General features: G+C 53.5%; 2 protein-coding genes and 1 pseudogene across 6 annotated transcripts in view; 2 read left to right on the plus strand and 1 right to left on the minus strand.

The window, feature by feature from the left end:
- DNAJC5 (DnaJ heat shock protein family (Hsp40) member C5) overlaps positions 1–21,781 on the plus strand; it is a 222,650-nt gene that overhangs the window by 74,777 nt on the left and 126,092 nt on the right. The window lies entirely within an intron of this gene.
- The window catches only part of ZBTB46 (zinc finger and BTB domain containing 46), a 96,371-nt gene that overhangs the window by 68,361 nt on the left and 6,229 nt on the right, over positions 1–21,781 (minus strand). Inside the window, exon 1 of one of the 5 annotated variants that reach the window (XM_028828742.2) lies at positions 7,845–7,965. The exons of the other annotated variants lie outside the window; for them this stretch is intronic. The gene's annotated coding sequence lies outside the window, so the exon portion shown is untranslated. Of the gene's footprint in view, positions 1–7,844; positions 7,966–21,781 lie in introns of those variants that run through there. 5 annotated transcript variants of the gene reach the window in all.
- LOC144331521 (uncharacterized) lies at positions 6,077–10,795 on the plus strand (annotated as a pseudogene).

Consider the following 21,781-nt stretch of genomic DNA (forward strand, 5'->3'; position numbering starts at 1 on the left):
CCCACCTCGGCCTCCCAAAGTGCTGGGATTACAGGCGTGAGCCACCACACCAGCTGGGATTGGTGTTAATTCTTCTTAAAATGTTTGATAGAATTCAACAGTGAAATGATACATACGATCATATACATACAGAGAGAGAGACTTTTGTTGCAAGTTTATTGACTACTGATTCAATTTCTTTATTGAAATTGACTTTTCTTTTTGGAACTAAAAAGTACAATAACTGGGCCAGGAGCGGTGGCTCAAGCCTGTAATCCTAGCACTTTGGGAGGCCAAGGCAGGTGGATCACGAGGTCGGGAGACCGAGACCATCCTGGCCAACACGGTGAAACCCCATCTCTACTAAAAAATACAAAACATTAGCCGGGCACGGTGGCAGGTGCCTGTAGTCCCAGCTACTCGGGAGGCTGAGGCAGGAGAATGGCGTGAACCCGGGAGGCGGAGCTTGCAGTGAGCCGAAATAGCGCCACTGCACTCCAGTTTGGGTGACAGAGCGAGGCTCTGTCTCAAGAAAAAAAAAAAGGTACAATAACTGTAGTGAAAGTTTCTGAACTTTTCTTTCATTGGAAGTTTTTTGACTACTGATTCTTTATTTGTTATAGGTCTATTCATATTTTCTGTTTCTTCTTGAGTCAGTTTGGTCTGGCTCTGTTGCCCAGGCTGGAGTGCAGTGGCGCCATCTTGGCTCACTGCAACTTCTACCTCCCGAGTTAAAGTGATTCTCCCACCTCAGCCTCCCCAGTATCTCGGACTGCAAGCGCCAGTCAGCATACCTAATTTTTGTATTTTTAGTAGGGACGGGGTTTCACCATGTTGGCCAGGCTGGTCTTAAACTCCTGGCCTCAAGCAATCTGCCTGCCTCAGCCTCTCCAAGGCTGGGATTACAGGCATGAGCCACCACGCCTGGCTAATGTTTTTGTATTTTTTTAGTACAGACGGGGTTTCACTGTGTTAGTCAGGACGATCTCCTGACCTCGTGATCCGCCCGCCTCGGCCTCCCAAAGTGCTGGGATTACAGGCTAAGCCACCGTGCCCGGCCTTCAGCTACTCCATTTTTTAACATTTTGCCGCGTCTGTTTACATCAAGCAATATAGTGGAATCCCTAACCAGTTACTTCTTGCTTAAAAGTTGTACTAGTCCAAAACAAGCGAAGCCACCCATCTGTTCGAGGCAGCGGGACTGGCTTACGGGCGCCGCCTCAGGGCTCGCTCCCCCTCCGAGCAGGTCTCACTCCCCAAGCGGGGCTCGCCCGGTGTCCAGCCTCCGAGGCCATGTGCCAAGTCCCCACCTTGTGCGGCGCAGGCCGTTCCCACAGGGGACACTCACGGAAGCTGAACAGACCTTCCAGAAGCCGAACGGCCCTTCCCACAAGGGACGCCCGCGGACGCCGAAGGGCCCTTCCCACAGGGGACGCCTGCGGACGCCGGCCCTTCCCACAGGGGACGCCCGCGGAAGCCGAACGGCCAATCCCACAGGGGACGCCCGCGGAAGCAGAACGGCCAATCCCACAGGGGACGCCGACGGACGCCGAAGGGCCCTTCCCACAGGGGACGCCCGCGAACACGGAACGGACCTTCCCACAGGGGACACTCACGGAAGCTGAACAGACCTTCCGGAAGTCGAACGGCCAATCCCACAGGGGACGCCCGCGGACGCCGAAGGGCCCTTCCCACAGGGGACGCCCGCGAACACGGAACGGACCTTCCCACAGGGGACACTCACGGAAGCTGAACAGACCTTCCGGAAGTCGAACGGCCCTTCCCACAGGGGACGCCGACGGACGCCGAAGGGCTCTTCCCACAGGGGACGCCCACGGAAGCCGAATGGCCAATCCCACAGGGGACGCCGAAGGACGCCGAAGGGCACTTCCCACAGGGGACGCCCGCGGACGCCGAAGGGCCCTTCCCACAGGGGACGCCCGCGGACGCCGAAGGGCCCTTCCCACAGGGGACGCCCGCGGACGCCGAACGGACCTTCCCACAGGGAACACTCACGGAAGCTGAACAGACCTTCCGGAAGTCGAACGGCCCTTCCCACAGGGGACGCCCACGGAAGCCGAAGGGCTCTTCCCACAGGGGACTCCCGCGGACGCCGAACGGACCTTCCCACAGGGAACACTCACGGAAGCTGAACAGACCTTCCGGAAGTCGAACGGCCCTTCCCACAGGGGACGCCCGCGGACGCCGAACGGACCTTCCCACAGGGGACGCCCGGGGACGCCTAAGGGCCCTTCCCACAGGGGACGCCCGCGGACGCCGAACGGCCCTTCCCACAGGGGACGCCCGCGGACGCCGAACGGACCTTCCCACAGGGGACGCCCGCGGACGCCGAAGGGCCCTTCCCACAGGGGACTCCCGCGGACGCCGAACGGACCTTCCCACAGGGAACACTCACGGAAGCTGAACAGACCTTCCGGAAGTCGAACGGCCCTTCCCACAGGGGACGCCCGCGGACGCCGAACGGACCTTCCCACAGGGGACGCCCGGGGACGCCTAAGGGCCCTTCCCACAGGGGACGCCCGCGGACGCCGAACGGCCCTTCCCACAGGGGACGCCCGCGGACGCCGAACGGACCTTCCCACAGGGGACGCCCGCGGACGCCTAAGGGCCCTTCCCACAGGGGACGCCCGCGGAAGCCGAACGGCCCTTCCCACAGCGGACGCCCGCGGAAGCTGAACGGACGACGGGAGGTGGCGTGGAGGAGCAGCAACCGCCTGAGCAGTGAGGAAACCCCGCGGACAGCGCGGTAAGGACCCCACCCAGACCACTGGATTTCACCGCCGGCCGCCTTCGACGAAGGAGTTCTCAGTCTCCACATCCTCACGGCACAGACGGAGGGAGGCCCGCGCGGCCCCAGCGATGAACCCGTCAGGGGTCCCCTGTACCCTGTAGGCCAGTCAAGCCATCCTTCCCAGCCCTTGCCCCGTGGGGCTGAGCGCAGGGCCGGGCCTGGAAGGCAGAAGCCACAGAGCTCGGGGCTTCAGTGGGGCGTGGGGCCAGAAGCGGGGCCAGGGCGGGGGTCACGGACCGGGTCACCCGGACCCACAAGGAGTCTCAGCCCCGGCGGGAGGCAGGGGGAGGCCAGTCTTCCTCTTAGGGCAGGGCCTGGGCTCCAGGGCAGGGTCACCTCCCGCCCCTAAGCGAGTCCTGCTTCCCCATGAGACCCAGGCTCCTCCAGCGTGGGTGGGAAGTAGACAGAGCCTCCCCAGGGAAGGCCCTCCTCTGTCAAGCACTCAAGCCAGGACAGGCTCCAATGCCACCTGAAGAAATAAAACTCCGCTGGGCGCGGTGGCTCACGCCTGTAATCCCAGCACTTTGGGAGTCCGAGGCGGGCGGATCACGAGGTCAGGAGATCGAGACCATCCTGGCTAACACAGTGAAACCCCGTCTCTACTAAAAATACAAAAAATTAGCCGGGCGTGGTGGTGGCGCCTGTAGTCCCAGCTACTGGGGAGGCTGAGGCAGGAGAATGGCGGGAACCCGGGAGGCGGAGCTTGCAGTGAGCTGAGATCGCGCCACTGCACTCCAGCCTGGGTGACAGAGTGAGACTCTGTCTCAAAAAAAAAAAAAGAAAACTCCATGATTCATGAGGTAAGACCTGGGAGCTGCCAGGTCTCAGAGTCTTGGGGACACCCAGGCAAGGACAGCTGGGTGCTCCGGGGCTGCAGAGGCACTCAAAGGGCTCTCCACGTTCCCCTTCGCAGGGACCGTAGCGCCTGGGGTACTTCGTCGTGGGCTTGGCCAAATGGGCACTAAAGGTACAGGTTTGGGGAAGCCAAGAGGGCCAAGGTCAGCAGCCCTGGGGGCCCTGCCCAGCGCTTCCAGTCCTCATGGCTGTGTCTGTTCCAAGAATGGGGTCCTGGGGCTTGGCACAGGCCTGCTGGGGTAGTGGCCCCACATCTCACCTGTGTCCCCCCATATTATGCCCAAGGGAGCAACAAAGGCCACCCCTGGGTCCAGTCCTCAGGAACTCATAGGAGCCCTCAGCCCAGAAGATAGCAGCGCCCTCACGCCATCCTCAGCAAACCTGCCAGAGCCCAGCAGGTGGAGAGGACTCCGGGGAACAGCAGGAGCCCCTCTGCCTCCCTTCCTCTCCCCTCTTCTCACTTACAAAGTTAGCCGTGTGATGGCCAATGTGGCTTAACGCGATAAATTTTTAAAGATTTCTGGAAAAGACTTAAAAGACATGTGCTTGACAGTGAGAAAAGATTTCAAGGCTGGGTAGGCCTGGTGGCTCATGCCTGGAATCCCAAAGCTGAGGGAAGCCACGACAAGCAAATGGCTTGAGCCCAGAAGTTCAAGACCAGCCTGGGCAACATGGTGAGACCCCGTCTCTACAAAAAATAGAAAAAATTAGCCGGGCATGGTGGTGCACACCTGTAGTCCCCGCTACTCCAGAGGATGAAGTGGGAGGATCCCTTGAGCCGGGAGGTCGAGGTTGGAGTGAGCCAAGATCGCACCACTGCACTCCAGCCTGGGTGATACAGCAAGGCCCTATCTCAAAAAAAAAAAAGAAAAAAAACTCTAAATACATGAAACTGGCAACCATTAACGTCAAGTCATGACAAAGGTGTCCGGGACGTAGGAGGCCCAGAGTGGGGTGGCCCTGGAAGGAGCCTGCAGCGTGGGGATGAGGCCTGTAGATGCCTCCGCCTCTTTGACTAATCCCACTTCTGAGACTCTGCCCCAAGGAAATAACCCAAAAAGCTAATTGGTTCCAAGATGTTCCTAGCACTGCTATGGCTAACAGTGACAAACAGAAAAAGACCCAAACACCTGACAATTCAAAGATGGCCCAGAAAACCGTGAAGTATTAAAACTGAGCAAAACCCAATTCCAGGAACATTAAAAATGCCAGTTACGTGGATGCTTAGAAGTTTATCAGAAATTGACGGGAAGAAATGAGAACAGAAAGCCCAGCCGCCCATGTCCACGCAGGCTCACACGAGGCGACCACACTCAGGATAGGCACCAAACCCCCGCTTTCCCTCACAAACCAAGGTCGTTATTTATAAAACACAAACAATCCCAGCACTTTGGCAGGCTGATCACCTGAGATCGGGAGTTCAACACCGTCCTGACCAACATAACAAAACCTTGTCTTTTTTTTTTTTTTTGAGACGGAGTCTCGCTCTGTCACCCAGGCTGGAGTGCAGTGGCCGGATCTCAGCTCACTGCAAGCTCCGCCTCCCGGGTTCACGCCATTCTCCTGCCTCAGCCTCCCGAGTAGCTGGGACTACAGGCGCCCGCCACCTCGCCCGGCTAGTTTTTTGTATTTTTTAGTAGAGACGGGGTTTCACCGTGTTAACCAGGATGGTCTCGATCTCCCGACCTCGTGATCCGCCCGTCTCGGCCTCCCAAAGTGCTGGGATTACAGGCTTGATCCACCGCACCCGGCCTTGTCTTTTTAAAAATACTAAAATTAGCCAGGCGTGGTGGTGTGCACCTGTAATCCCAACTACTAGGGAGGCTGAGGCAGGAGAATCATTTGAACACAGGAGGCAGAGGTTATAGTGAGCCGAGATCACGCCACTGCACTCCAGTCTGGGCGATAGAGTAAGACTCTTGTCTCAAAAAACAAAACAAAAAAATAAAAATAAAACACAAATGCCGAGAGCATGCCCACCAGCACAGGTGCAGGGTAGGACAACTCCACGGTAAATCAGCACCCAGGAGGTGAACACATCGTGAATATGAAAGCAATCTATGTTTCCCTTTCCTTGCTCCTGCGGGAACTCCAGCAGCAGGGCTGGAGGGCACCAGCAGGCGTCCATCCTCCTCTCTGACTTTTCACAAACCCAACAGGCAGGCAGAGTCTGCCTCTCTGGGTACCAGAACCCCACAGGATGGGCATGAGCCTCCCCCCGCCCAGCCCACAGGGGCGAGTCTGGTTCCCAGAACCCCACAAGACGGGCATGAGCCCCTGCCGCCGCCCAGCCCACAGGGGCGAGTCTGAGTCCTAGAACCCCACAGGATGGGCATGAGCCCCCCTGCCTAGCCCATAGGACAGGCATGAGCCCCCCCCCATCCCAGCCCACAGGGGCAAGTCTGTGTCCCAGAACCCCACAGGACGAGCATGAGCTCCCCCGCCCCTGCCCAGCCCACAGGGGCAAGTCGGTCCCAGAACCCCACAGGATGGACATGAGCCCCACAAGGGGCAAGAGACGACAGCAGGTGGACAAGATGTGAGCCACCAGCCCACCAGGACCTCGGAGCCGCCACGGGGCGGGTCTCCCCGAAGAGTCAAGCAGCCTTCCTCTCCCTGGCCCCACTCCAGCTCTCATACAGAAGACACCACAACCCCAGGCCTCCCAGCTCTGACTTCCAGAAGCAGAAGGAAGTTCTTCCGAAGGGCAGCAGGGGCCCTGGCAGGATACAACTGTCACCTCCTCTGAAAGTATTTCCAGGAAGCCCACTGTACCCATGGCCACGGGCAACGCAGAGAGCGAGAAAATCTCAGGGGGTGCAGAGAGGAGGCGGCCCACAGGTGACACAGACAGCTGACCCTGACCCCCAGGCCCAGCAGAGATCTGCACGTGTGAGGGTCAGCTCTGAGCTGGGCGACGGGACAGCCGGCTCACCTTGCAGCCAGGTGAGCTCTACTCTGCTGAGAGCTGCGACTGTCTGACTCTCTGCCACACGAGGATTCAGGACACAGTGGGCAGGTGAGCCATGCTGCAGGAACAAACCCTTTTCATCCAGCTCTGCCATGAGTCAAAATATTGGAATCACAGCCCCTGTCACTTAGTAGCACATCGATTTCACCAACTCCCACTTTTCTACCAGGTCTGGCTCATACATTGTTCAGACCAACTACTTGCCTGGGGAAAAAAAACTAAAAATAGCTCTTGACTCCAAACAGGGAAGCATTAAAATATTCAAAAGAACTGACCCTGCAAATATTGAAACAAGGCTTTAGTGCTGACCCACCAAAGAGGCGGTGATGTTTTTGTAACAAAACTCTCACTAATAGGAAAACTCCAAATTCAGGCAAAATTTGCATCAACTTTTCCTACATAAAAAAAGAGAAGCAATGGTAAAGTACATTTGCATTTTTAGTAAAAACTAAATGAAAATCAACTTGAAATAAGAAAATTAACGTTAAAATTTTTCACAAGGCCAGGCAAGGTGGCTCAGGCCTGTAATCCTAGCACTTTGGGAGACTGAGGCGGGCAGATCACAAGGTCAGGAGATTGAGACCATCCTGGCTAACACGGTGAAACCCCACCCCTACTAAAAATACAAAAAATTAGCCGGGCGTGGTGGCAGGCGCCTGTAGTCCCATCACTTTGGGAGGTGGAGGCGGGAGAATCACGAGGTCAGGAGTTTGAGACCAGCCTGGCCAACATGGTGAAACCCCATCTCTACTAAAATACAAAAAATTAGCCGGGCGTGGTGGTGCATGCCTGTAATCCCAGTGCTTTGGGAGGTGGAGGCGTACGAATCACGAGGTCAGGAGTTCGAGACCAGCCTGGCCAACATGTTGAAACCCCGTCCCTAGTAAAAGAAATACAAAAAATTAGCCAGGCATGGTGGCGGGCGCCTGCAGTCCCAACTACTTGGAAGGCGGGAGAATGGCGTGAACCCGGGAGGCGGAGGTTGCAGTGAGTCAAGACCACGCCACTGCGCTCCAGCCTGGTGACAGAGCCAGACTCCATCTCAAAACAAAAAACAAAACAAAAACACAGCTGGGCGTGGTGGCTCACAGCTATGTAATCCCAATACTTTGAGAGGCTGAGGCGGGCGGATCATGAGGTCAAGAGATTGAGACCATCCCGACCAATGTGGTGAAACCCCGTCTTTACTAAAAATACAAAAAATATTAGCCGGGTGATGACGCGCACCTGTAGTGCCAGCTACTTAGAAGGCTAAAGCAGGACAATTGCTTGAACGCGGAAGGCGGAAGTTGCAGTGAGCCGAGATCGTGTCACTATACTCCACTATACTCCAGCCTGGTGACAGAGTGAGACTCCCATCTAAAAAAAAAAAAAAGGCACAAAAATATGAAACAATCTGTGTTTTAAAATACATTAAGTTGGGGCCAGGCATGGTGGCTCACACCTGTAATCCCAGCACTTTGGGAGGCCAAGGCGGGTGGATCACCTGAAGTCAGGAGTTCGAGACCAGCCTGGCCAACATGGTGAAACCCCCTCTCTACTAAAAATACAAAAATTAGCCAGGTGTGGTGGTGGGAGCCTGTAATCCCCGCTATTCTGGAGGCTGAGGCAGAAGAATCACTTGAACCCGGGAGGCAGAGGTTGTAGTGACCCAACACTGTGCCACTATATTCCAGCCTGGTGACAGAGCGAGACTCCATCTCAAAATACAGAATAAATAGATAAATAAAATACATTAAATTGGAAATGCCAATGTAAGCATTATGGCTCCACACCAGAGCAGCTGCTCCCCGGCCACTGACCTGCGCAGGCGAGTCCCAGCCCTCCCGCCTCTACCTGGTTCTACTGTCGGCTCAGGCACGAGTTCAAGGTCACGAGGATGCACCCAGTCAGACCATCAGCTAGGAAACGTCACAGAACCAATAATTCAATTGCAGACCTTCAGCTAGGAAACGTCACAGAACCAACAACCGATCCTTCCACAAATAAGGAGCATGAAACCAAGAGAAGAAATGCAATTTCAGGGACATCAGCACCCATGTGCAGCGCGTGGCCCTCATCCCAACTGTGATTCAAGTAAAGCCACAGTGAAAATGTGCAGGCCACAGTCAAGAACACTGAGCCCAGCCCAGCATCGTGACGCTGAGGAAATGTTGTGGGGTGCCCAGCTGTGTGTGAGCCACACACAATGAAGCCCTTGAGGGTAAAACTGAGATTTGCTTTAAAATACTTGAGAGAAAAAACAGTGGGAAGGGCCGGGCACGGTGGCTCACACCCATAATCCCAGCACTTTGGGAGGCTGAGACAGGCGGATCACGGGGTCAGAAGATCAAGACCATCCTGGCTAACACCGTGAAAACCCGTCTCTACTAAAAATACAAAAAAATTAGCCGGGTGTGGCGGCGGGTGCCTGTAGTCCCAACTACTGGGGAGGCTGAGGCAGGAGAATGGCATGAACCCAGGAGGCAGAGCTTGCAGTGAGCCGAGATCACGCCACTGCACTCCAGCCTAGGCGACAGAGGGAGAATCCCTCTCAAAAAAAAAAAAAAATGAAAGAAAAAAGAAAAAACAGTGGGAGAGAGTGGGAGATATGAGTAAGACAAGAGCAGAGAACTGGGGGTTCCCGCAGCCAGGCGATGTGGACGTTCTCTCTAATTTTGTGTGTGTTTGAAAAGTTCCAAAATAAGTTTTTAAAAATATAATTAGGTTTTAAAATAATAATAAAACTTTTACAAAACTGAGAAACTATATAATCCAGCGATGCAAATGGGGTGAAAGAGAATCTCATCTGGAAATCCAGAGGCAGCCCCGCCCCTCAACAGGAAGCCCAAGACCTGCCTTTGCTGGGAAGTCTGTCTCCTCCCACCCCCAGGCAAGGGTCCTCATTTAGGGGTCTGGAAACCCACAGGCAGCCCCGTCCCTCAACAGGAGGCCCAAGACCTGCCTATACAAGGGGAGCCTGCCTCCTCCCACCCCCAGGCAAGGGTCCTAATTTGGGGGTGACCTCCCAGAGGAGTGCAGCAAGCCTGGGCCTCAGGAGTCTGACTGTGGGTGACAAGCCACAAACACAGCCATGTCCACATTGCACCATGGCCACCGCAGGCAATTTACAATGCTCTTGACACTCATCCTACTTCGGAATTAGGATATCAGACGTACCATTCACAATGTTATTTGCTAAATTAAGAGTCCACATGTTACTACCTCACAAACCAAACTTTCCTGAATTTTAGCAATGATATTTCAGTAGTTGCTACCCTTCATTTTCCAGGAATCTTACTGGATGCACTAAAAATGCTCTTGTGAGCTGGTCATGGTCTCACATGCCTGGGGTCCCAGCTACTCAGGAAGCTGAGGCAGGAGGATCGCTTGAGCCCAGGACGTCAAGGCTGCAGTGAGCTAAGATCGCACCACTACACTCCAGCCTGGATGACAGAGCAAGATCCTGTCTCAAAACAAACAAAACACGCTATTCTGAAAAGGGGCCACAGATCTCACCAGCTGCTGAGAAAACACAAAAGTCCGAGAGCCCAAGTCAGAGCTGGAGGCACAGGTGCAGTGGGCACGAGTGCAGGTGCAGTAGATTCAGTGGGCGCAGGTGCAGTGGGTGCAGGTGCAGTGGGCACAGGTGCAGGTGGGTGCAGGTGCAGTGGGCGCAGGTGCAGTGGGCGCAGGTGCAGTGGGCGCAGGTGCAGTGGGTGCACGTGCAGTGGTTACTGTGGGTGCAGGTGCAGTGGGTACAGTGGAGGCAGTGGGCACAGGTGCAGTGGATGCAGGTATAGTGGGTGCAGGTGCAGTGGGTGTAGGTGCAGTGGGTGCAGGTGCAGTGGGTGCAGGTCCAATGAGCAAGGCAAAGGGGGTGCGCAGAGGAGGGCCCGAGTCCTGCTTTGGATGGGGAGGCCCAAGCAGCCACGATAACTCAGCTGCCCCTCTTGGCTCCAACTCTGCTCACCCCAAAATGACTCCCTCCCACCCCCGTGTCTCTCCTCACAGGCTGGAAGGCTCACATAACCCGAGACACTCAAAGCGTCTCCCCCGTCTGCATAACCCAGCAAAGCAAGGACTCCATAAGCTGCTGTGTACCCAGGGCAGGAACCCGACCTGCCATAGGCCCAGGGCTGCGTGCACACTGGCTGAATGCATTAGTTAACATTTTGGTGATGCTGGTTACTTGCCACCTCTGCTGTAAATAACAGCAGTGTCAAGGATACAGTGGCCACAAGAGGCGGCAGCTGCTGACGCGTGGAGAAGCCTCCGTAGAGAAGTATGTGTGGAAGACGCATCAAGAAAGCCCAAGCTCTGGTGCTGTTAAGGGCTGAAATGTGTCTGCTGAAGTCCTAAACCTGCAAATGTGACCTTATTTGGAAATAGGGTCTTTGCAAATATAATGAGATTAAGATGAGGTCATAGTGGATTAGGGCAGGCCCTCCCTCAATAGGACCGGATTCCTTAAAAGAAAAGGAAAAGGCCAGGCTGGGCACGGTGGCTCAGGCTTGTAATCCCAGCTCTTCGGGAGGCTGAGGCGGTCAGATCACCTGAGGTCAGGAGTTCGAGACCAGCCTGGGCAACATGGTGAAACCCTGTATCTACCAAAAATACAAAAATTAGTCAGGCGTGGTAGCGTACGTCTGTAATCCCAGCTACTTGGAAGGCTGAGGTGGGAGAATCGCTTAAACCTGGGAGGTGGAGGCTGCAGTGAGCTGAGATGGTGCCACTACACTCCAGCCTGGGCGGCAGAGTGAAACACTCTTGTCTCAAAAAAATAAATAAATAAATAAATAAATAGAAGAAGGACAAGAAAGAAGAGGAAACCTGGACACCCGCAGGGGAGACTGTGTGAAGACAGAGGTAGAGGCTGGAGCGAGGCGTCTACAAGCCAAGAGGCACCAGGGACTGTGGTCAACGCCTGCAGCTGAAGAGGCGGGAGGACCTTGCCCTGGAGCCTTGGGAGGAAGGGTGGCCCCGTCCACACCCCGATGCTGGGCGTCAGCCTCCAGCCGTGTGTCAGAATATGGCTCTACCGTTTTCAGCCACTCAGGCCATGGTCCTGTGTGACATAGCCCCAGGAATTTGCCCAAACAGCAAGCTCACCAACAGAGACTGCATGGCACCACGCTCTGAGTGGTGGCACTGGGGGTCTTTGCCCAGGATTCACATGGTCCCATCTGCCAGGGCCCCTGCCTTTTGAGTCTGTAGTTTTGAGGTGCAGTGCAAGGGGCCCTTTGTAGAGGCCTTGGTGGACAAGGGTGCTGGGGTGAGAGCAACTGGCACCATCCACACTGCCCCTGCCAGGTGAGGCACGCCCTTCCCACAGTCCTGCTGGACAGCATGTGGCAAAGCCACCCGGAAACCAGATGCAAAGCCCAGAAGCCCTCGGTGTAGCCCTGCATCCAAGCCACGGTCCCCTCCAGCTGGGCTGCATAAGGAGGGCCAACCCTGGGTCTTCATAAGGAGGAGAGCAGTGCAGGGCCGCCCCGCAGGCAGCTCTGCAGAGGGAGGGTGGGCCAGACCAGCCCAGACCCCCATGGCGTGTTCTGCAGTGACAGCAGCCACAGCTCCGGCCAACACCTGGGCACTTACCATCTCTCCTGATAGTTACGTGTTCACATCAGCGTGTCAAGAAAAGCATCACTGGCCAGGCACAGTGGCTCATGCCTGTCATCCCAGCACTTTAGAAGGCCGAGGTGGGCAGATCACAAGGTCAGGAGTTCGAGACCAGGCTGGCCAACATGGTGAAACCCCATCTCTATTTAAAAACAAACTACAAAAATTAGCCAGGCGTGGTGGTGGACACCTGTAATCACAGCTACTGGGGAGGCTGAGGCAGGAGAATCGCTTAAAACTGGAAGGCAGGCCGGGCGCGGTGGCTCAAGCCTGTAATCCCGGAACTTTGGGAGGCCGAGACGGGCGGATCACGAGGTCAGGGGATCGAGACCATCCTGGCTGACATGGTGAAACCCCATCTCTACTAAAAAATACAAAAAATGGCCGGGCGCGGTGGCTCACGCCTGTAATCCCAGCACTTTGGGAGGCCGAGGCGGGCGGATCACAAGGTCAGGAGATCGAGACCACGGTGAAACCCCGTCTCTACTAAAAATACAAAAAAAAAAATTAGCCGGGCGCGGTGGCGGGCGCCTGTAGTCCCAGCTACTCAGGAGGCTGAGGCAGGAGAATGGCGTAAACCCAGGAGGCGGAGCTTGCAGTGAGCCGAGATCGCGCCACTGCACTCCAGCCTGGGCGACAGAGCGAGACTCCGTCTCAAAAAAAAAAAAAACAAAAAAAAACAAAAAATTAGCCGGGCGCGGTGGCAGGTGCCTGTAGTCCCAGCTACTCGGGAGGCTGAGCCAGGAGAATGGCGTAAACCCGGGAGGCGGAGCTTGCAGTGAGCTGAGATCCGGCCACTGCACTCCAGCCTGGGCGACAGAGCAAGACTCCGTCTCAAAAAAAGAAAAAAAAAAAAACTGGAAGGCAGAGGTTGCAGTGAGCTGAGATTTCACTCCAGCCTGGGTGAAAGAGCGAAACTCCATCTCAAAGAAAAAAAAAAAAAAGAAGGCCGGGCATGGTGGCTCAAGCCTATAATCCCTGCACTTTGGGAGGCCGAGGCAGGCGGATCACGAGGTCAGGAGTTCAAGACCAGCCTGACCAACATGGTGAAACCCTGTCACAACTACAGAATACAAAAACTGGCTGGGCATGGTGACGTGCGCCTGTAATCCCAGCTACTCAAGAGGCTGAGGCAGGAGAATCGCTTGAACCCGGGAGACGGTGGTTGCAGTGAGCTGAGATCACGCCACTGCACTCTAGCCTGGGCGACAGAGCAAGACTGTCTCAAAAGAGAAAGAGAGAAAGAGAAAGAGAAGAGAGAAAGAGAAAGATTAAGAGAAAGAGAAAGAGCAGAGCATCACTAAGACACCAACTCATGACTTCCTGGATACACTTCCTTCTTAAGACAAGGCAAAAATCAGGTGAAGTAAAAAGTGAGGTTGTTATCAATACAAAGCAAACAGAGAGAGCACCCGAGAAGCTAATGGATGCTGCCTGCCGGCTTTGCTTCCCCCAGAAGCGCATCCCGAGGAAGATGAGCCAGCCCTCGCCAGGATGCAGGTGTGTGTCTCACTCTCACCCTTCCTGACCCTGAGTCTCAGGCTCATCTGGAGGCGTACATGATCACAACTCTGCTTCCTGTGAGGGCTCTGCCATGGGCCCTCGACAGGGCCTTACACAGAAACAGGGTCCCACAGATGATGGGACCTTCTACCCTCCCTTCTCCCAAGGTCTCTGGCAGTTTCCACACTGAAGAAAGCAAAAACAGCAACAGTGCCCCAGGGGCCAGACCAGAGGCAAACGGATTAAAAAGACCACTTCTCGGCCTCCCTGAATGTTACTGCAACCTCTGGTGAAATCCAGTGAGCAGCCGTGAAAATGGCTTTAACTAAATGGGGTATCAGAGTGAGTGCCACCTCGTAACTCCCTGCCTCACTCAGCCAACAAGAAAGAAAAGCAACTGGGACGCTCAGAGCACTGACAGCCACTTTGTCAGTCTTGGGACACGCATTTCACCATCCAGCAGAGGGTGTCTGCTAATGATTTCCGAAAAGTTCTTCAAAAGACTCTGAAGTTAAAGAACAAGTCTACATACAAACTAAAATAAAAGCAATAAAATACTATAGATGTGCTTCCATATATCACCATAGGTAACGAAACATAACCATTTCCTCAAGCAAAAACATGCAAACTCCCAATGTATGATGTTACCAATGTATAACGTATAACCAAGAAAAGAAAGCAAAAGTCGTAAAAATAGTAAATAGGCACACTTTTTTTTCCTTTGAGACGGAGTCTCCCTCTGTCACCCAGGCTGGAGTGCAGTGGTGCGATCTCGGCTCACTGCAAGCTCTGCCTCCTGGGTTCACGCCATTCTCCTGCCTCAGCCTCCCGAGTAGCTGGAACTACAGGCGCCCACCACCACGCCCGGCTAATTTTTTGTATTTTTAGTAGAGACAGGGTTTCACTGTGTTAGCCAGGATGGTCTCGATCTCCTGACCTCGTGATCCGCCCGTCTCGGCTTCCCAAAGTGCTGGGATTACAGGCATGAGCCACCGCGCCCGGCCTTTTTTAATTTTTTTTTTTTTGAGACGGAGTGCCCAGAGCTGGAGTGCAGTGGTGCAATCTTGGCTCACTGCAAGCTCTGCCTGCCGGGTTCACGCCACTCTCCCACCTCAGCCTCCTGAGTAGCTGGGACTACAGACACCCGTCACCACACCCAGCTAATTTTGTTTTTTTTTTTGTATTTTTAGTACAGACGGAGTTTCACTGTGTTAGCCAGGATAGTCTCAATCTCCTGACCTTGTGATCTGCCCGCCTCAGCCTACCAAAGTGCTAGGATTACAGGCATGAGACACCGCGCCTAGCCAACGTAAACAGGCACGCTTTTTAAGAAGTATATTATTATTGCCGGGCGCGGTGGCTCAAGCCTGTAATCCCAGCACTTTGGGAGGCCGAGACGGGCGGATCACGAGGTCAGGAGATCGAGACCATCCTGGCTAACACAGTGAAACCCCGCCTCTACTAAAAAATACAAAAAACTAGCCGGGCAAGGTGGCGGGCGCCTGTAGTCCCAGCTACTTGGGAGGCTGAGGCAGGAGAATGGCGTAAACCCGGGGGGCGGAGCTTGCAGTGAGCTGAGATCCGGCCACTGCACTCCAGCCTGGGCGACAGAGCGAGACTCCGTCTCAAAAAAAAAAAAAAAAAAAAGAAGTATATTATTATTATTATTATTCGAGACGGAGTTTCGCTCGTTGCCCAAGCTGGAGTGCAGTGGTGCAATCTCGGCTCACACAATCTCTGCCTCCTGGGTTCAAGCGATTCTCCTGCCTCAGCCTCCCTAGTAGATGGATTACAGGCATGCGCCACCATGCCCAGCTAATTTTGTATTTTTGGTAGAGACAGGGTTTGCCATGTTGGTCAGGCTGATCTCGAACTCCCGACCTCAGGTGATCTGCCCACCTGGGCCTCCCAAAGTGCTAGGATTACAGGCGTGAGCCACTGCGCCCGGCCTATTATTTTTTTAGATGGAGCCTCACACTGTTGCCCAGGCTGGAGTGCCATGGCACGATCTTGGCTCACTGCAACCTCTGCTTCCCCGGTTCAAGCAATTCTCCTGCCTGCTGCCTGAGCCTCCCAAATAGCTGGGACTATAGGTGTCTGCCACCATGCATGGCTAATTTTTTTTTTCTTTTTTTAGATGGAGTTTTGCTCTTGTCCCCCAGGCTGGAGTGCAATGGCGCGATCTTGGCTTACTGCAGCCTCCGCCTCCCGGGTTCAAGATATTCTCCTGCCTCAGCCTGCCAAATAGCTGTGATTACAGGCACGCGCCACCACGCCCAGCTAATTTTTGTATTTTTAGTAGAGATGGGTTTCACCATGTTGGCCAGGATGATCTCAATCTCTTGACCTCGTGATCCACCTCAGCCTCCCTAAGTATTACAGGCGTGAGCCACTGTGCCCGGCCTTTTATTATTATTATTATTTTTTAAGTAGAGATGGGGCTTCACTATGTTGGCCAAGCTGGTCTCAAACTCCTGACCTCAGGTGATCCACCCACCTCGGCCTCCCAAAGTGCTGGGATTACAGGCCTGAGTCACTGTGCCTGGCCATTATATTACTATTATTATTTTTCATTTTAGAGAAGGTCTTGCTGTGTTGCCCAGGTTGGCCTTAAACTCCTGGGCTCAAACGATCCACCTGCTTTTTTTTTTTTTTTTTTTTTTCTGAAACGGAGTTTCCCTCTTGTCACCCAGGCTGGAGTGCAATGGCGTGATCTCTGCTCACTGCAACCTCCGCCTCCCAAGTTCAAGTGATTCTCCTGCCTCAGCCTCCTGAGTAGCTGGGATTACAGGTGTGTGCCACCATACCCAGCTAATTTTTTGGGGTTTTTTTGTATTTTTAGTAGAAATGGGGTTTCACCATGTCGGCCAGGCTAGTCTCGAACTCCTGACCTCAGGTGATCCACCCACCTCGGCCTCCCAAAGTGCTGGGATTGCAGGCGTGAGCACCATGCCTGGGCCAGGCTCGCTTTTAATAATGTGATGCTAACCAGAAATACTTAAAGTACAGAGTGACATTAACCTGAAATGTTTCATTCACTTTGGACAAAAACAACAGCCACTGTTTAGGAAGCACCGAGGCAGTTTTAAATATCCTGACTCCCTTAGTTTCCCTTCAGAAATAAAAACCTTTGTGATATCACTAACAATTCTCAGAGCGCAAGGCTGTCCCACAGCCTGCCCCAAGCACTTACTCACCAGGAAAACCCAGCCAGTCACTCAGCACACTGCGAGAACTTACACCTTTAACTTCCTCTATCTAAGAAGCTTTTTGCAGGAAAAATTACCATCTGTGCTTTTACTCAATAGTGAGTTCTTACCGTTAACATTTTAGAAACATGAACACAGCCCTGATCAAGCGGAACTGATACACTCCCGAAACAGGCAGAAAATCCGAAACACACTTGCAACGCCAGCCAGCAAAGCTGCACTCACAGTGTCAGAGGACTGGAGGTGGCTGGGAGAACCAGGAATAAATGACGGGGCACATGTCCAGCCTTCCTGAGTTCAAGCGCCCTGAATTAACCCAGCAGCACACCCATGGGGGAGATGGGCACTTCTGTGTGTGACACGGGCCCCCCGTGAGAAAAGCCTGGGGTGCTCTCCCTATAGCTGACACGTGTACATGCATGCAAAACCCAGCCCTGGGACTGAGGGGCTCTAGGCCCCAACAGAGGAGCACAGGAGGCCTGTTCCATTTCAGTACAACGGGTTCTGTGATTGGCCAAGGCTGGGCTCAGTCCTACACCAGACTGACAGCTTCCTCACCCTCCCACGCTTGAGTTTGAAGACATGTCCACAGGAAGATGCACCATCAGTGAACGGCTGCTGTTAGGAGAAACAGGAACAGCACCGACCACACGGCGAGCGCGGGACACGGCCAACGCGGTGAGCACAAAAACACAAGAGAGTGCTAGTGGAGCCTATGGTGAGTCTCGGAATTCCAGACCACGGGCCAGGCGTGCTATGGCTCACACCTATCATCCCAGCACTTTGGGAGGGTGAGGCACGATGAATGCTTGAGTCCAGGAGTTTGAGACCAGCCTGGGCAACACAGTGAGACCCTGTCAGTACAAAACATGTTTTTAAAGTGGAAACAAAAGGTTGGGCGCAGTGGCACACGCCTGTCACCCCAGCACTTTGGGCTGAGGCAGGTGGACCATTTAAGCTCAGGAGTTCAAGACCAGCCTGGGCAACATGGACAAACCCATCTCTACTATTCAAGACCAGCGTAGGCAACACGGACAAACCCCGTCTCTACTAAAACTTACAAAAAAAAAAAATCAGCTGGGTGTGGTGGCGTGCACCTGTGATCCCAGTTACTCGGGAGGCTGAGGCAGCAAGAGAATCACTTGAACCCGAGAGAAAGTTGCAGTGAGTCGAGACTGCACCACTGCACTCCAGCCTGAGCGACAGAGTGAGGCTCCATCTCAAAAAATAAGTAAGTGAAATAAAAATAAAAATGGGAACAAAAGGCCAGGCACAGTGGCTCACGCCTGTCATCGCGGTACTTTGGGGATTCGAGGTGAGCAGATGGGGGTGCACTTGCGCTTAGGAGTTCAAGACCAGAGTGGGCAACATGGCAAAACCTGGTCTCTACTAAAAAAAAAATACAAAAATTAGCAGAGTGTGGTGGCACACACCTATAATCCTAGCTACTCAGGAGGCTGAGGCACAAAAATCACTTGAGCCCAGGAAGCAGAGGTTGCAGTGAGCCAAGATCACGCCACTGCACTCCAGCCTGAGCGACAAGAGTGAGACCCTGTCTCAAAAAAAAAAAAAAACTAAAACAAAAATAAAATTAAAATATTAGCCAGGTGTGGTGGTGCGTGCTTGTAGTCCCAGGTACTCAGGAGGCAGAGGTGGGAGGATCGTTTGAGCCCAGGTCAAGGCTACAGTGAGCCATGATTGTGCCACTGCACTCCAGCCTGGGTAACAGAGTGAGACCCCTTCTCAAAAAAAAAAATTAAATTCAGGTCAGAAAAAAAGACAATATCCACTGTCACATCACACTGCATCCCTGACCACACACTTCCCAGAACAAGTTTTCTCATTGTGCTGTCTTCCAGTTCCTTTTCCTCCGTCCTGGTTCCTATCCTGACCTTTGTCCTCTAGGAACTGCGTGTGTGTGTGTGTGTGTGTGTGTGTGTGTGTGTGTGTGTGTGTGTGCGCGCGCTCTGGGACTGCTCCATTTTCTGTTTGTAAAAGGAGATGTAAACCGTGGAATGGGCTCCCCACAGGACTAACGTAAATGACCAGATTACATTTGAGAAGTGGAAATTTTGAGTGCGGAGAGGAGGCTGTAGGCGACTCAAGACTTCTTTTTTTTTTTTTTTTGAGACGGAGTCTCGCTGTGTCGCCCAGGCTGGAGTGCAATGGCCGGATCTCAGCTCACTGCAAGCTCTGCCTCCCGGGTTTTTACGCCATTCTCCTGCCTCAGCCTCCCAAGTAGCCGGGACTACAGGCGCCCGCCACCTCGCCCGGCTAGTTTTTTGTATTTTTTTTTTTTAGTAGAGACGGGGTTTCACCGTGTTAGCCAGGATGGTCTCGAACTCCTGACCTCGTGATCCGCCCGTCTCGGCCTCCCAAAGTGCTGGGATTACAGGCTTGAGCCACCGCGCCCGGCCTCTTTTTTTTTTTTTTTTTTTTTTTTAAGACAGAGTCTTGCTCTGTCGCCCAGGCTGGAGTGCAGTGGTGTGATTTCGGCTCACTGCAAGCTCCGCCTCCCAGATTCACGCCATTCTCCTGCCTCAGCCTCCCAAGTAGCTAGGACTACAGGCACCCACCACCATGCCCAGCTAACTTTTTGTGTTTTTAGTATAGACGGGCTTTCGCTATACTAGCCAGGATGGTCTCAAACTCTTGACCTCGTGATCCTCCCGCCTCAGCCTCCCTGAGTGCTGGGATGACAGGCGTGAGCCACCGCAGTGTTGGGATGACAGGCGTGAGCCATCATGGTGCTGGGATGACAGGCTGAGCCACTGCGGTGCTGGGATGACAGGTTGAGTCACCATGGTGTTGGGATCACAGGCTCAGCCACTGTACCAGGCCAACTCAAGGCTTCTTTAGAGACCAGAGGCTCAGAGCAGGGTCACAAGCCAAAGTGCTCTGTTTCCTTGAATGGGTAACAAGCAGACATGTCCCACCTAAGCATCAGGACCACCTTAGAGGTTCAGTGCCTCTGATCTGCAACTGAACCAGGCCGGTCTCCCTGAAGCATGGGAGATCCTGAGTATTGTGGGTCTGCAGATTCCACCCTGAAATCGGAGGAGGAAGAAATGGGGCTGGACCTGGACAAACTAGAGCCTTCTTCAGCCAATGTGTTCTCCGCCCCTAACGGAGCCGGATAATCTATTTCTTTCGAAAATGCCTAAGCTGGCTTTGAACTTGCCAAATAAAAGGATATTGCCATTCACCAGATTCAGTAATTTAAATGGGATGGAAAGAGAATACCCACTTTTTTCAACTAGGGCCACACCGAGACAAGAAAGACTACAGACCATATTGTCTTTAAAACTCATTTAGCAAGTGTCAGATAAACTTACTTGGTGGTTGCCACACAGGCCCTGAATCATGCCCTTTTCCCTGAGCTCAGGGTCTGTGGGACAACTCAGTGGTTCTAATCCCACTCAAAATTTCATGTGGCCAAGGAACACTTACCACCTTCCCCCACCCCGTTCTTCTGGGTGCTCCAAGAGGTGATGTTTCAATCGTTGCACCCCCATCTCACTATCATCCAACCCTCTCTCCCCCATCTTCCCATCACTGCACCCCCATCTCACCCTCCTGGCTGGGTGCGGTGGCTCACACCTGTAATCCTGGCACTGTGGGAGGCCGAGACAGGGGGATCACTTGAGGTCAGGCAAGACCAGCCTGGCCAACATGATGAAACCCATCTCTACTAAAAATACAAAAATTAGCTGGGCATGGTGGCAGGTGCCCATAATCCCAGCTTCTAGGGAGGCTGAGGCAGGAGATTCTCTTGAACCTGGGAGGCGGAGGTTGCAGTGAGCCGAGATCTAGTCACTGTATTCCAGCCTGGGGGACAGAACAAGACTCCATCTCAAAAAAAAAAAAACAAAAAACAAAAAACCCTTCCTCCCACCCACCATCTCACTACCATTGAACGCCTCCCTGCCCCCCTTCCCAGGGCCAGTTGTCCCCACTCTGCACAAACAGCCCTGGGCGCTTTGTGTCAACAATTCTGTTTTCTGGTTCTGTCCCTGCACTCGCTGTTCCTCCAACCAGAACGGCCTTGCTCCACTTCTCAGCCTCTGCCAAGCAGCTGGCTATGGCCACTGAGTGGATTATGAGTATGTTTCTAGAAAGCCTGTGTGTCTGGATGTGCCCCTCTACAACCCAGAAATCAACAACCAGGCCTTCGAGTTTCTTCATAACTCAGAAGCTCCTAATTAATCTCTGTGACTTTTTGTGGGATTCTCTCAGGGAAGTCAGTTAGGAAAGCAGTGAATCAACACTGCAGACAGGTAACGCTTAGCCTGGGCCGAGTTCTTCTGTTGCCCAATTCAGAGCCATAGTTTTGCTCCCCATGCCCCAGCAGATATGCAAAGCCTCCGTCCGTCCGGCAGGTGACCCACACTAAGAAGACTTGCCCAGAGTAACATGGGCCACATGGGCCAGGTGTGTCCACCTCTCCCAAAGGCAGCTGTCAACACCTGGAGTTCCTAAACCCTCTGCACGTAGCCCAAGGCACAGTGGTGCCCTTCTCCACATCTCCACAGAGGAGCACCTACGCAGGCCTCATGTGCAGCAATATGCCAGAGTACGGGAAGACTTTCTGTGCAAGAGGCTTCATTTTCTTCATTTTCTTCAGAGTGTTTGGAAGGAAGAGACGATGTGATGTATTTTTATAAACGAAAATGTTTTACAAACAAAAAAGTATCTGTATGTCCCGCGCAAGTAGCAATGCTGCCTGACTTTCAGAAAAATGAAAACATTTTTCAAAACTGATTGTTCACACACATATGTGGCTCTTTTCCATTTTGGGGGAAACTGAGAAGGACTGAGGCGCTAGTAAGTCAGAGATGCTCAAAGAGA

The sequence above is a fragment of the Macaca mulatta genome, chromosome 10, assembly GCF_049350105.2.
Source record: "Macaca mulatta isolate MMU2019108-1 chromosome 10, T2T-MMU8v2.0, whole genome shotgun sequence".
NCBI lineage: Eukaryota > Metazoa > Chordata > Mammalia > Primates > Cercopithecidae > Macaca > Macaca mulatta.